This window comes from Argentina anserina, chromosome 3, assembly GCF_933775445.1.
Source record: "Argentina anserina chromosome 3, drPotAnse1.1, whole genome shotgun sequence".
NCBI classification, from domain to species: domain Eukaryota; kingdom Viridiplantae; phylum Streptophyta; class Magnoliopsida; order Rosales; family Rosaceae; genus Argentina; species Argentina anserina.
The window spans coordinates 33,692,793-33,708,113 of record NC_065874.1 but is presented as its reverse complement, the minus strand read 5'-3'; the positions used below and the strand labels follow the sequence as shown (position 1 = coordinate 33,708,113).

At 38.0% G+C, this 15,321-nt stretch overlaps 1 pseudogene; it reads right to left on the bottom strand.

The window, feature by feature from the left end:
* Positions 1-896: 896 nt before the first annotated feature.
* Positions 897-7,789, bottom strand: LOC126787553 (beta-glucosidase 12-like; annotated as a pseudogene).
* Positions 7,790-15,321: the final 7,532 nt, after the last annotated feature.

The window sequence follows — 15,321 nt, the reverse complement described above, 5'->3', positions numbered from 1 at the left end:
TTAAGAGAAATAATTAGGAGAGGCCATGACACTCTCTTGTTGTTTTGAAGGTGAAATAAATGCACCACTACAAGCAGTAGATATTAAGTGGCAAGCACCAGTTCAGCCTCTTTTCAAACTAAACTTTGATGGATCTGTGAAAAACAAATCTGCAGTTTCTGGTTTTATCATTCAAAACATGATGGCAGACCAATGTTTGCTGCTGCTTGTCACGCTGGATGTACTTCGGTGCCAGTTGCAGAGGCCACGGCCCTTAGAAATGGCTTGGCTATTGCAAAGTCAAAGAATCTCTTGAAGATTGAAGTAGAAGGTGACTCAAAGATGGTGGTGGACGCTATCAATGGGGCCATTCTTCCCCCTTGGAGGATTCGGATCCTCATAGAGGATATACAAATTCTTGCAAAAGATTTCAGGGAAATTAGCTTCAAATATGTTCCTAAAGAAGCTAATTTCGTATCCAATGCTTTTGCGAAACTCGGTCACACGTTGCATGCGAGATCATGGGTTGATCAAATGCCCCTTGAGGCTTCTAATGCCCTTTGTTTGATCTTGTTAATTCTGGATGTCCTAGGAGATTTTGTTCGTAATTTCATTTCTTGTATCAAAAAAAAAAAGTACATAATTCAAGAGTGAACAAAATGCTGAAAGGCCAAAAGCTATTACGTACCGTACTTACCATGCATGCAAACTAATTGGTGATTAGCATAAGCTAGCTAATTACTCTAATTACAAACAACGTTGTCATAATCCTAATCCTTAAAGTTCATTAGTGATCTTCATATTGAAGACAAATTGGGAATGTACGTAGAGAGAGGGAGAGAGAGAGAGAGAGAGAGAGAGAGAGAGAGAGAGAGAGAGAGAGTCGTCACACTTGAATTTTTCATAGTTCATACAATATAATTCAACGATAGAAGTCATACAACACGAGTACATTATTCAAGAATATTGCGATTCATCTGCATAATCCATAAACATTTGTCTACACTACTAATAACAGGCACTTCGATTTCTTAATGATCAGTACTTCTTTAGGAAGTTTGTGAACCAGTATGCTGAGAGTTTTGGGTGCCTTTTGTTCCCATCTTTGTAATCCACATAGTTGATACCGAACCGCACCATGTAACCCGAATACCATTCGAAGTTGTCTAGCAATGACCATGCAAAGTAGCCCTTCACTTTCACACCATCCCTGTCGAAAATTTAAAAGGGCTGATGTTTGTATATTTAAGGCTAATCGACTCAGATGTATCTTACTGTAGTCTAAAATGAGTGAGTCGTCATTTTGTATAAATTTTGTTTATAATGTATGAATGTACCATCGTTTTTCCATAAACCAAACTAAGCTAACCAGTAACAAGGTCGACCATTAGTGATATAAACCATATATTACCCATCTATATTATGATTATAATCAGACTTATTTGATTTGTAACGACCCTAAAATTTCGAGCCTAAAAATTCAAAATTTCAAAGTCGTTAGAACACCAAAAACAATCTCAAGAAGTTGAAATCATTTAACATGCACAGCGGATCATCTCTGAGTTCCAAATACAACTCAGTCAAACCGATTATTACAATCCAAATTTATAATTCGACATTACAATATGATGGAAAATGTAATAATCCTCACAACTCTCACAAAGCTCACAAATAAATTCACTCAAATTCTCACACAAATCCACGCCAGAATCTCACCACGAACAGGATACGAACGACTTCGAATCTCCGGAGTCGTCACTCAATCTCCGCTAATCAATACCTGCGGAATTATCCCCTACACCATTGAATTGGTGCACCGGGATTGTAAACACAAACCCGGTAAGCTTATAGCTCGTATGAGTAAAATGACAATATAGTTCGCATATCAATATATACGAAAAATCAGAATCAACAATATAAATGCCCTCATGAGTCAATAGACGGCCCATCTGGTTGTCCCAAAGAAATATGAAATAAAACGCTCATGAGAAATTAAGTAACCCTCTGGTTACCTAAATGCATTTATAATACGGGTACCAAGAACGCTGGTACACATCTGTTACCCCTCTCGTAATACACCACTGATATTGGATAGCCACCCGCTACCCAACATCCAAAACAATCTGAGTACCCATGAGCAGATAACCACCCGTTACCTCACATGCAGTACTACGCTGATATTGGGTAACCACCCGCTACCCAACATCCAAAACAATCTGAGTACTCATGAGTAGATAACCACCCGTTACCTCACATGAAGTACTATGGCTGACAGACTAGAGCTCTAACTGTATCGTAACTTTCACCCGGCCAAGGCTAGGTTCCGACTTGCCAAACATGTACAATAATCTCACATCATATTGTACTAAATCACGTCCAAAGACAAATTAACTTTTTAACAAACTCAATGTTAAACTCACGTACAATAATCACACATCATATTGTACGTTTCAAAATTATGCTCGATATAATCGCAATAAAACTCATAACAGTATATTATATAGAAAACTATATATATTCGTACTTATTTACCATTTATACAATATATATATAGTTTACTATATCCTATACATGTCATATTTCACAAACACATGCTCAATACATAATTTTTCGTCATTGAAATAACCTTTTCTAATGAATTAATAACAGTACATAACATAATAAACTATATATATATATATACTTATTACCATTTATACAGTATATATGTAGTCCACTATATTGTATACATGTTCGTAATTCATTATTAAATACCCTTGCAAAATGTTGAATCACCGCGAGCGTAGATTCGTAAATACGTGAGATTTTACTCACCTTATTGACTTGAGCGTAATTCCACAATTCCCGAAGATAATTCATTTCTTTGATTTAACGATCACCTTGAAAAGATAAGAAAAGAATTTAGAATCGTTTCGTAAACCTTTAAATGCCGAAACAGTAATAATCGGTTACTGTTCAGCAATTTTCGGTTTTACGAAATTACTGTTCAGTGTTACTGTTCACGGTTACTATTCATGGTTACTGTTCAAATATACAATTAATACGTATTTCTGTACGTATAAATATTATATATGTATTTCTGTACGTATAAATATTATATACGTATTGAAATACGTATACGTACTATTTAAATGTAAATACAATCTCAGTAAATAAAATTTACTAATTACCTTTTACAAATTACTTTTTACATTTACTGAAAGTAATTTATATTTACATTTACTGAAGGTAAAATTTAATTACATTTACCGTAGTAAATAAAATTTACATTTACATTTAAGTAAATTACCAAAATACCCCAATCGGAAAACACTGTCACACCGCCGCACGTGGCGGCGCGTGGGGTACACGCGCCACCCGCCGGCAGGCCGCGCGTGGGGCACACGCGCCGAGCCCAGGGACGGCGCGTAGCACGCCACCGCCGCCCCATTTCTCTCCCTTTTTCTCCCCTCTTCTCCGCCACGGCCTCACGCCGCCCCTAGACCCTCCTACTTCCTCACACGCGCCGCCTAAGGCGGCGGTACCCCTCCATCCTCTCCAACCTCCGATCTCCACCAAAACATCACAACACCACACGAAAATTCAACAACAACATCTCATCAACAAACCTAGGCTATCCTCACCTCGATTGGAGCTCGAAAACCACCGGAGTTCGGCTTGACACGGCGGTGGAGAACGCAGAAACTTGGAGCTGTCCGTGGAGCTCCGGCGCAACTCGAGAGGGTGCGTCCTCCTTGGGGTTGCCTGCAGGGGTAGGTGCGGTGCCTCCTAGGCCGGCGGTGAGGGCCACGTTGCTCGGGAGACGGCGGATCGGTGAGCGTTTCAGAGGGAAGGGAGAGTCGGGAGAGAGAGTGAGAACCGAGGGAGAGAGAAAGAGGAAGGGAGGCGGAGAGAAGAGAGAGAGTGTGGGTTTCCTGTTATGGAAACCCTAAACACAATTATCCTATTTATACTAGTTTCCAAATCGGAAACTAACTTCCGACATTAATAACTTTTACGTATGACGTCTGATTCGAACGCGTCACATACTCACGAACTCGTATCGACGAGCTCTACAACTTTCATGAAGGAAGTTTTCGCAAACGGGCGACGGAATAAAAGTCGATAAATTCGCTCGGAAACGTAACGTTTTCTTATTAAACGTTCTCGAAACGTTTCCGTTTCCGTTTCGTAAAGTTTGCAAACAAACAATTTCATTTTAATTGAATTTCATAACTATATAGAATTCAATTCAATTCAAATATCGTTTAAAAATCTATGGTTATTACATGATTGCTTTCAGAAGGTAATAGAGGTGACGAAAGTAATAGTCGACTCTCTGAGTGTCATACAAGGCTTCCTCAAGTGATAATTTCGGATCGTTGAACTCGCTGATGCCTGCATTATAGATTATGTAGTTTATATGTTTAACATAATTCTTAATATGTTTACTGTAAAAAATATCCATCTCATGGCTAAAAAATCACTAACTTACCATTCTCAGTAATGTAAATAAGTGGATCATTATACTTCGTCTTTGTGTAGAGTAAAAGGTCTCTAAGTCCTTTTGGATAAACATACAGCCATGATGAAGCAGCCTGAATATATATATTACCATGCATGGAGATTTTTATGAGTTTCTGATCCATATATATGTTACTTCAGAACGAACAGTCAATAAAAAAAATGACCAACTCGATCTAGGCTCAAGTACCTGTGGACCAATGGGGATGCCATTAAGCGCAACTGCGACAACAAATTAACATGAATAAATTAATTTGATGAAGAATCAAAACCCAGCTAACATTACTAAAGGATCTAAAGACTTGTAATTGCTAGCTCTGATGTTGATTTACAACTTACATGATTGAGTAGCCTGAGCGTCTGTCAAGTAGCTTGCATTTAAAGACTTGTTCTTAGGTGTATAACTTGCATAGTAAGCAGTATAATAATTTAGTCCAAGAAAATCATACGATCCAATTAGTAACTTGGATTGTTCTTTTGTGATTGGGTAATCGGTTTCCGACGAGAGATCTCATGCTGTGTGGATAGTCTCCGTTTGTCAAAGGGTCCATAAACCTAAAATACAGAAATTCAAAGTACGCATATGTATGAATATATAGCAAACTAAATCGATTATTGTAACAGAGAATCGATTGATGTATCATGAATATATATAATTGGTTAGAACTGACCATCCAAACATAAAGTCCAACGATCGTAAGGCAGCATTCTTGTGGTGCGTTGCGTCTGAAATTGGAATGAACCAGTGAGACACTATGGTTACTCCTATAACTCCTTTTTGATATGCCTGCAGAATTTCAATATATAGTTATATGGTGATCATGAACTATAACCACACTACATATAAACGAAATCAAACAAGACCAAGCTATATATGGACCTGATATTCCTGTTTGTACAACTTTACAGCAGCTGCATGAGAAAGGAGGAGGTGACAAAGCTGTGGAAACACAATGGAATCCGACAGATTTATTCCTCTCCATTCTTAACACAAATATCAAGATGAAAATTCATCATTGGCATGTAGAACCTTTGAAAATTTAGCAAGGCACGAAGATATAAAACAAAATCTCCGCACAACATCCGTAAAACAACTACCAGTGTGGGTGGTTATACAATTAGCAAGACATTCGATTTCACAGCGGGACCTGCTCAAAATAAAATTAAAAGAGTCAACGACGCAGTGAACTTCTCTAGACAATACGCTGTAGGATATTGTAAGAGGGGGGATTGAAACAAATGTGCAATCCCATCGAGTGTATCACATGGCAATAGAACTACATTGTTCAACTTAAGAGTTGGAAAAAAATGGTATTGGAGCAGTTGAATACCAAACAATTAGGGTAGTAAAAACCATCCAATTGGTGCGGGTGATCACCCATAATAATAAAATTGTTAGAGCTATGAAATGACTTGGAGAAAAACTGGAAAATTAACCGGAAAACCATATCAAAATAACTTAAAACCGGGTGAAATTTGGACTCGGAAAACGTGAAAGTAAAAACGGCGGGAAATATGCCGAAAAAATGACTAGAAACGACGAAAAATTGCCAAAAAATCGACGGAAAACTGGCCGGCGGTAGTCGGAGCTGGCCGGCAAGGAGGCAGGGGTTGATGTCCGGCAAGGGACGCCGGAAACGCCGACAGGTGACCGGAAGGCGGCCAAAATGTCAGAACACGTTCCGGAAACGCCGGAACAGTAACCGGGAAAAATGACGTCAATTTTGACGTTCCGATGTCCGTTTTCTAAAATTTAAGGTCCAAGGTCACAATGTAGTACTATTGGGGTCTCATGTAACCCAAAAGCGGCCAATTTAAAAACCACGTGAGTTGCAACGTTGACGATTCATGCTAGGTTTAAGGCAAGTAAAATTCTCACGAGTTCAACTAAGGAATACGAGAAATTTTATTGAATATGTTAATATTTAATACAACACAAACAAACTTCCAATTCCAATAGATGACTTAAGCTAAAGTCGAGCAAGAAACATGACAATGCTGACGTCATACTTGAAAAAAAGTAAGCAGAAAACATAGTCAAAATAGATTGACTAATCATAAATCTATTGCAACAAAAATATTGCATATCGGATCGGGCGGGGCCTTAGCCTGAGGCTCAAAACATTTACTTACTTGAATGAAAGAATGTTACGTTTCCATCACCAAAGTTCCCTTAATAAATAGATACAAGTGCCAAAAATTGGCATGTGTTTCTTGGAGGTGGAGTATGCATCAAGGTCCACTCTGATAATACAACGTCATAGACATTCATTAGATCACTTGAAGTGTGTCCCATAAAATTTGTTATTTTTGGGATCTTTTGTCAGTAATAGTGCTGCATCAGAGTAATGAATTTCAACTCAAATAAATGAGTACATACACCTTGAGATTATCGTTTATAAACATGAGTTTAAGAAAACTCAAACATTCAAATAACAGTCGTTATGGCGACGCATCTATGAGAAACGAGGATTGTATAGGTTTCGAATAATCGAAACTATTCAAGTATGTAACCTGAATTAGAAGGGTTGTGATGTATATGGTCACAAAATAATCGATGCATATTGGTGATTCTTATGATCGCACCCAAAACAGCGGTGCACTCAGGCGACCACACGAAATCGATATCTTCCCTTTAAATAATAACGTGACTCCCCCAGGACCGTCACCCGAAAAATGTCGACCAAGAGGAGAATCATATCCCTCGTTGGTCTCATCAGCGTTATAAGAAAGACCAGAAAAATAGACATGAAGAATGCTAATAGCGCTCGATAATTTATATATATATATATATATTCAAAAGCAGCAACTTAAAAAAACGCACTTGTTGGTCTGCCAAATAGACCGCATATAATTAAATTGTTCTGCAAATCGATAGTCATGCAGGAAGTTGCTTGATGAAATCTTTTTCGATCTTCGTCCGATGACATAATGGATACGATCGAAATTATATGTAGATGACAAAAGTATCGCCCATCTCGGCATGAATGTCATCACCCTAGTAAGATGAGCAATGATTTTTCCTATATGAGCACGTGAAAATATCATTAGAAATAAAAACGTGTCAATGAACATTTAAATAATAAAATAGGAAAAAGGAAAAGGAAAAGAAAGTTTAAAGCCAAAGAGGCTCAGTTGGGCTCGGTGGAGCCATAGGCCTTGAATTATGGGTCGGGTTAGATCTGGAAAACGGATCGGGTCCTGCAGGTTCGGGTCAACGGACCCCCGATACGGTTCGGATCATGGAGATCTGGGGCGAGTCCAAGAAGAGACGTGGGTCTGCAGATGTAACGGAGAAGACCTCCATGTGTCGCCGGTCGGAGAGTCTCGACGTCGTCGGCAAGTTAGAAAAAACGGTTCGAGGCTCGTTCGAGAAATTTGGCGATGAAAGCGTCTCTTACACAGGAATTCACACTGGGCATCAGCACCGGGTTTTAGACGTACATGAGCGGCCTTCGATTTTTGGAAGCTAGGTTTCATCCGGGTAACGAGAAGGAGGAGGGCGCCGTCGGGTCGAGCAAACCTCGAGCCTGCCAGGCTGGGTCCAGGTCAAGATGTTGAGGACCCAAACGGGGACGGTGTCGTGTTACAAAGGCACACTTGAAACCGGCGCTAGCGATCTAGATAGGTGGTCTCTCGACGACAGCGGAGCTGCAGAGGGGGTGACTAGAAGACGCAAGGCGGCATTATGTAGTCAAGGCGGAGCCGTGGCTGGTCTAGCAGATCGATCGGAGAAGAAGGATGGGTGCCCAAATCAAAAATATGGGTGCCTTTAGCATATCAATTTGGATTTTCTGGTTTCTTCTATGCTTTCTGACGACAATTTTGTCGGTAATTCTATGCTTTCTGGCTATGCTAAAAGAGAAGGCTGCCATACATGGTGGAGGTTAGGGCTAGGGTTAATTTTTCTGGTGGCCTCGTCGTTCAGATATTGTAGAACAAAGTGCATGATAACGTGTTTGAGGAGTAACGAAACGAGAATAATAACAACGTAATGGAATAGAATGTTTATCTTTATTGATGATAATGTGGCTTATATATATGCATTACATAACCTAAATCTCGTTGGACTCGGAGTCCTAATCTATTACAGAGATGCGAATCTATCTCTAACAGGAAACCTAATAAGGTTAAGACACATACGAGGGTAGAATAATAATTCTCATAGAACAATATGTTGTTTCTTTGGTGCGAGCATCTGACAAAACTACATTATTGGTTATATTATCAACTATACCACATCACATTACGTACGTATAAAAATTACTTATATATAGATGGACGATATTCATTGGTAGTTTTTTTAGAGATAAGACTCGTTTATGTCTTGTTCGTATGTGTTCACCACTTCATACAAAATATTGATTTGATGAACATTATACGTGTTTACCAAATAGGACATGGCTCGATCATGACATTTAAAGAAACTTAAAATGAAACCTTTCTATGATGTGTTCGTATATAAAATGAATAGAGTCGGCTATTGCAACTTTTATTATCTTCTTAATCCATCCAAAATGAATTCGGTCAATAACTCGTAATTTCTAATTGACAAGATCAAGTAGAACCAGAATGGGCAAACAAATTTATTATTCTGAACCAAAAGTACCATTTAGTTTTTTTTTGGGTCAATTTTTTTTGTCTTCTGTATTTTGAAGAATCGAATACCATCACCTCTAGTATTAGGTCTTCCTTAGAACTGGGTTATGTGAGTTCTGTCTCTCATGTTCCTAGGGAAACAAATAAGACTACTCACGAGATAACATATTTTGTAACCCGAGGTGATGGACGTTTTAAATGGTTCAGGATTGAGTTTTCTTAGTTCATGTTTATCGTTTCTAATGATAGTCTTGTAACTTGAGGTGATGGTAGAGAAAGAGTCAACCTTTACCACCTAGAGGTCTCTTAATCGTTTTTCTGGTTTTAATAAATTGGTTCTTCTTCTAAAAAAGAAGAAGAAGAAACAAATACTATCAAGTGCTAGATAAATATACACGTATTCATTTGAACCTAACTAATTCCATCCTTCCATTGATGACACAGCTAGTTGCCTAATTGCCTATCTCCGTTATCAATGACACAGATGATGTGCTCTTCCAATTGCAAACGTGCATATATGCAATCATTTAACTCTATTTAAGAACGTATACAATTTATTTTGGCTTCAATCCATATTCATAGACATTTAAAACAAACACTTACATGATAACTAATGATGTATCATTTGTTTTGAAGGAATTAATTATGGGTCCAAACGGACTATTTTACACCTTAAACTCTCTCTCACTCTCCAAGTCTCCAACCTTTCGTCCTCTCCGCCAACTATTATGAAGTTTTCGTTGATAATAGTAGCTAGCCAGGCCAAAAACTTTGAACCGACCTAGACCCCCAATTTATAGAGGCTCCTAACTTAGTTTGGTTTTCGTGTATTTATAGCTATCAGAATATGGAAACTAAGTTAACTAACCTACTTATAATGTTGTTAAAATAATTATAAGTTGATTCTCAATTAACAATCTTAATTAATAACCACCTTTTAGATCATTCCCTTTTTACTTTATTGTCTACCTAACCCTATAACTTGTATTCATAAGACTTAAATTATCTAGATTGATATTGTTTCCATAATCAACCCTATAAAGAAGTCATGTTTTGATACATGATATAGTAGTTCAATGCAAACCTTCAATTACCATTTTCAATAGTACGTAGTAATGCAAATTCGATTACATAAGATAATTAAACAATAATTTGAACTTTGCTTTATAATGAGAGGCTTAAAAAACTACATTATTATAAATAATATAGGACATATATTGAGCATCAAGAGCCTCATTTAACGGCATGCATGCCGTGAGCCCTCAGGGCCGGCCTTGTGAACCTGAAGCAGCTATTTCACCAGTCCTGGCTTTGCCAGCGTTGCCAAAGATGAAGAAAAGGAATCACTGTGGCGGGTTTTCGGAGCTCAATTTGTGATTTGAGTACTTTTCAAGTTTCCAGAGTCGTGGTCATAAAAAATTCGTTAAGTCCTATGTTTGATACTGTTGCGGCGGTGATTGAGTACTTTTGCCTTATGTGTTCATGCCACAATCTTTTGTGTTCGTTTAAAAACAATTAAACGAATGATTTGATCGAAAATATTATGTAAAATAACAACAGCTTTGAGCTCGATTAGCAAGTAATTAAGTGGTATGATTCACTGGTATCAAAACCTTTATCCATGATACTTCTATTCAAACTTGTTAGAAAGTAAAATTAATCATGTCAAAAACTAGCAGAGGGGATTCGAAAGAGAGTATAGGCACCTGGATGTTCGTAGGTGTAGGTATCCCATATGCTTGGTCCTCTACCATCTTCTTTAGCAGCACCTTCATACTGAAATTTTGCAAACATATATATATTTATATATATAAACGTTAGCACATTTCATTTCATCAACACTACAACACATGAACAGTAAAGATTCAGAAACACAAATTGAAGGCTAGGTAACCATGCGTGCCATTTTCACCCCAAGAGAACCGCTCACCTGATAAGAAGCTGAAGCTGTACCGAATACGAATCCGGCTGGGAAACTAGTTCTGTTGAGGAAAGCAGTGTCATAGAGAGGAGTACTGGGTGGAAAAGCTTCGCTGCTTGTTACTGTAAGCCCTGCAACAAGCAGAAACACTATGCCTAGAAATAAAGATCCTTGCATTGCCATAACTGGTCTCTGGTGATATATTCATATTCGTTCGCGCAAGGGGCGCTTATATAGAGCCATAGAGGGAAGTAGTAGCACATGACTACATGTAGCTAGAACATGAATACGTTAAAGACTAGCTGAAAATACATTTTGGATATATGGATCAAAATAATAATAATAATAATAATAATAATAATAATAATAATAATAATAATTGACTAACTCCACCCTTTAGATGAGACTTTCACAACATTTTTCAATAATAAATATATGCAATGTAGGTTAATCAAATAAATACAACACACCAATATACATACACAGCAAATCACATTTTATATTTGAATCATGATTCAGATATCTTTAACTATCTTTATTTCAATATAACATAACAGATTTTGTACCCAATCATTCTTAATACTCCAATCATATTAAATACATGAGTGTTCTATACTCGGAGCTATATTTGTTGTTCTTTAATCTTTAAGGTAAATGCCATGTTTTCTTAACAAAAGAATTTGCTACGTTCCTGAGAGTTTGATTAAAGAAATTTACACACGCATGATGAAGTCCCAACATATATATCTTAAAAATTACTGAAACACACGCAGCTAGTTTAATGGCATCTCCTGGCGAAGAAGAGGTCACGGACTTCCATCCATTGCCACCTTCTTAGACCCGTCACTCTTTGTACGTAGATAAATAATACTTCTGGTTTTTTTTAAGGACGAAAGTCATATATTAGAATTGGGTAAAGTACGATACATCATGAACACATTTCACCATCGTGTATTACGACATAATTGAAATGTGCAGAATAATAAAAACCCTAACTACTAGAGCTCTAACCACTCCTATGTTGAATCTCTGACTATAGGCACATAAATTGTCACCAAGGAGCCAAAGGAGCTAGTCCCCTAAGAGAGTGTGATATGTAGGAATACAACATAAACATAGAATACCCTTGTGGGCCATTGAAGAACAAGCCCGTACCTGAGTGTAGCCTAAGCAGCGGCCGCCTCAGGCACCACATCTTAGGGGCATCTAGAGGGGCACCAAAATGGTTAACATTCTCAAATAAAAACCAGCTTGTTTCCAAAATGGTTATGTAATTTGGGTAATTGGGTTTTCTAATTATGTTTATAATCCAAAAATTCAATTATATTCTCGTCATTAATTAAGGTAAATAAGATATTCATCAATCCAAACAACAAATAGGAAAGTAATAAGTATCATCTTTTGAAAAAGGAAATTTTAGGATGATTAGAGGGCACTAATTTTGGAACTCGCCTTAGGTCTCAAAATCTCAAGTCCAGCACTATTGAAGAACCATGCGAAAGAACCGAGAAAATCCAGGTAATCTCAATGGTGCAAACGCTGGAATGGAACACCACAGGTAACACCAGGATCAAAAATTTAATCCAGCGACCACCAGGGTCCCAGATCCGAGCCTAAGTGTGAGTGGGCCAAGAGTCCAAACCCCAACCCACAATGACCCAGGCCCAAAGCTGAGAGCCCACAATTGTTATGACCACCCTTCCCAAACCAGCCAGCTTCCAACGCCGACAACCACCATCTTCTGTTGTCAATGTGATGACATGCACCACCGACCACCCTGTAGATCTCAGCGCACACTATCTGCTAGCTCTAGACGCACCACCAACCACCATGTAGATCCCAGTGTACGCAATCTGCTAGCTCCAGACACCGTTGTTGTCGAGCAACAAGTTGCGGACCAAAATAGATTGACCATGTCAGCTCTGAGCCCCGCCACTGCACCCCTCAACCAGCAGCTTGGAATTGACGTTGACCCATCTAAAACCCAGTACCAGCCAAATCCAAGTCCATTCGTCGTCGAATAGCACACTACACGTCTAGAAAATCCTCCCAACCACTAAGCTGCCCACCACTGACTACGGCCCGGATCCCAAATCCAAAACCAAGACCACCAAACCGACCTCCCAATCATCCATAGTTTCTACTCCTCCCCTTGAAGTGACACAGCTCCACCGTGCAGCTCCTTCGGTTGCCTAACAACGTGCCAAATCTGTGCCACGAATCGAGAGAGGAGACTCCCCCCGACCCGACAAAGCATCCATCCGCTGGTGCTAATCCTATGACAGAGATTCTCTGCTTGCCCTAATGAAGGTGGGGAAGCTCACCGCAATGGCAAAGGCATGGACAACCACCACTCCCTAACCCTAGCAGAGCTCTGTTATGTCTCATACATCTATTAACTGGAAATATTTAATTTGAAAAGAAAAAAAACAAACGAACTGTACTTCGGTAAGGGTAATACTTCTGGTTCTTAATATATACTCTTAGGGCAACTCCAACAATAAGTCTTATTTGGGGTGATATTCTCATTTTAACACTCTTTTCATGAGTCCTATAAATCTTATCTCTAACAATAAGGTCTTATATGGGGTGTTATACTCAATATACTTGATTAATTTACTAATCTTGTATTGTTTCATCAAAATAATGACCCACCAAACGGATGCAAGACCCACAAATTGATTGAGTCTTGGTCTTGAAAAATTGGCTTATATATAGGACCTTCATGATTGAAATTTCAGACAAAAGATACTCGTTCTCTGTAAGATTAGTACACGTTCGAGTAATAAGTCAAAAATCCTTCATCTTCATTATGATATTTGATCTTTCTTTAAATGAGTTATTCATGTTCAAAGAAGGGGAAAAGGAAAAACAAGAATTTTTGCATGCTACAGACTTGTTCAATCTATTAATCTATACCAAAATCATATTCTTCGGTTGTTAGGGTCTTATTTCTTGGAGAAGCCAAAGAGAAGACATGTTTAGACTTCAAAGATCAGTAGAGCTGAATACATATTATCTACAAATTATTGCCCTCCAGGTTGTACTTTGTTTGGTTAATAAAGTGTTTGTTCCGTTGCCAAAAAAAAAACAATTTGTTTTGGAGTAAGATCAGGGTCAACTTTTACAATGTATAAAGAATTCTTAGTGTGTTGATAGTCTTACACGGCTACTAGATCTCTAAAATTTTACACTGACTTGTTTAATTCATGTAAAAGAAGTCTAGACTTTTCAATAGATATCGTGTCTAAGAATGATTTGCCACGATGTCTAGGCTATAATATGGTGCTTAGATTGGATATTCCAATACCATATGCTTTGCGGTCATCTTGATAATTGAGAATATATAACCTGAAGAAAAGAAGTAGCTGTTGAGCAATTCAATTAAAAGTAACAGCAAACAAAGTCTATTCGATTGCTGAGAATCCGGCACAAAATCCCCAGTGAAGTGATAGATTTGTCGTCATGTTCGTCCTAGTAACCTACCCGAATTATGCTGAATTATCATATCCAACTATTCAAGTAACATGTGGTTCGTGAGGAACAATACACAGAGTAACACGAAAGACGATCGTCCTTAACTGCATGATCAGATCAGTATGAACCACCAAGCTAGTATCGAAATTATTCGGGCCAGTCAAAGTTTGATAACAATCATGTGAGTCGTTTTTCATCATCCAAAAATAGTTGGACTCAAAAACAGAAATATCAACCAAAGATTGAATGAGCATCATGAATTTCAGCAAGTACTCGATCGCTCTCCTTTTTTTAGTGTAAACTGAATGACCATACAAACTGCAAACTATTTCTCAACAGAAATGCAGCATTGCCATCTTCATCAGTAACTATCAACACCATTATTGAAGTATCATTCTCCATCGTTTTCATATCTACATTAGAAGGAACCCCACTTTTAATGCGTATACAGGAAAGCATGCATAAACAGGAAATGCAAGTATGCTTAATTTCCCACCATTTGCAAAGTAAAAATGTCATTACGTCACAACAAGCACTCAAAATGAGTACTGAATGGAGCATTTTTGGGTTATGATAATATTGGAGCAATTGGGAGATGATTCCGGCAGCTGGTGTGGGGGGTTTTATAAGTGAAGTTTTGCGAGCTGAGACTTTGGGGTCTCTTTCATGGTTTTCAATTGGAAAAATTATTAGATGTGCTTAGTAAATAGTGTATGTGAGGTGCATTTTTAATATTATTGGTCTATTTTTTACTGTGTTTATTTATGATTAGTTACTCATATTTAAATATTTTTCTCTTTCACCGCGTGCATGTTTACAATACTATGAAGTAATATGATTGA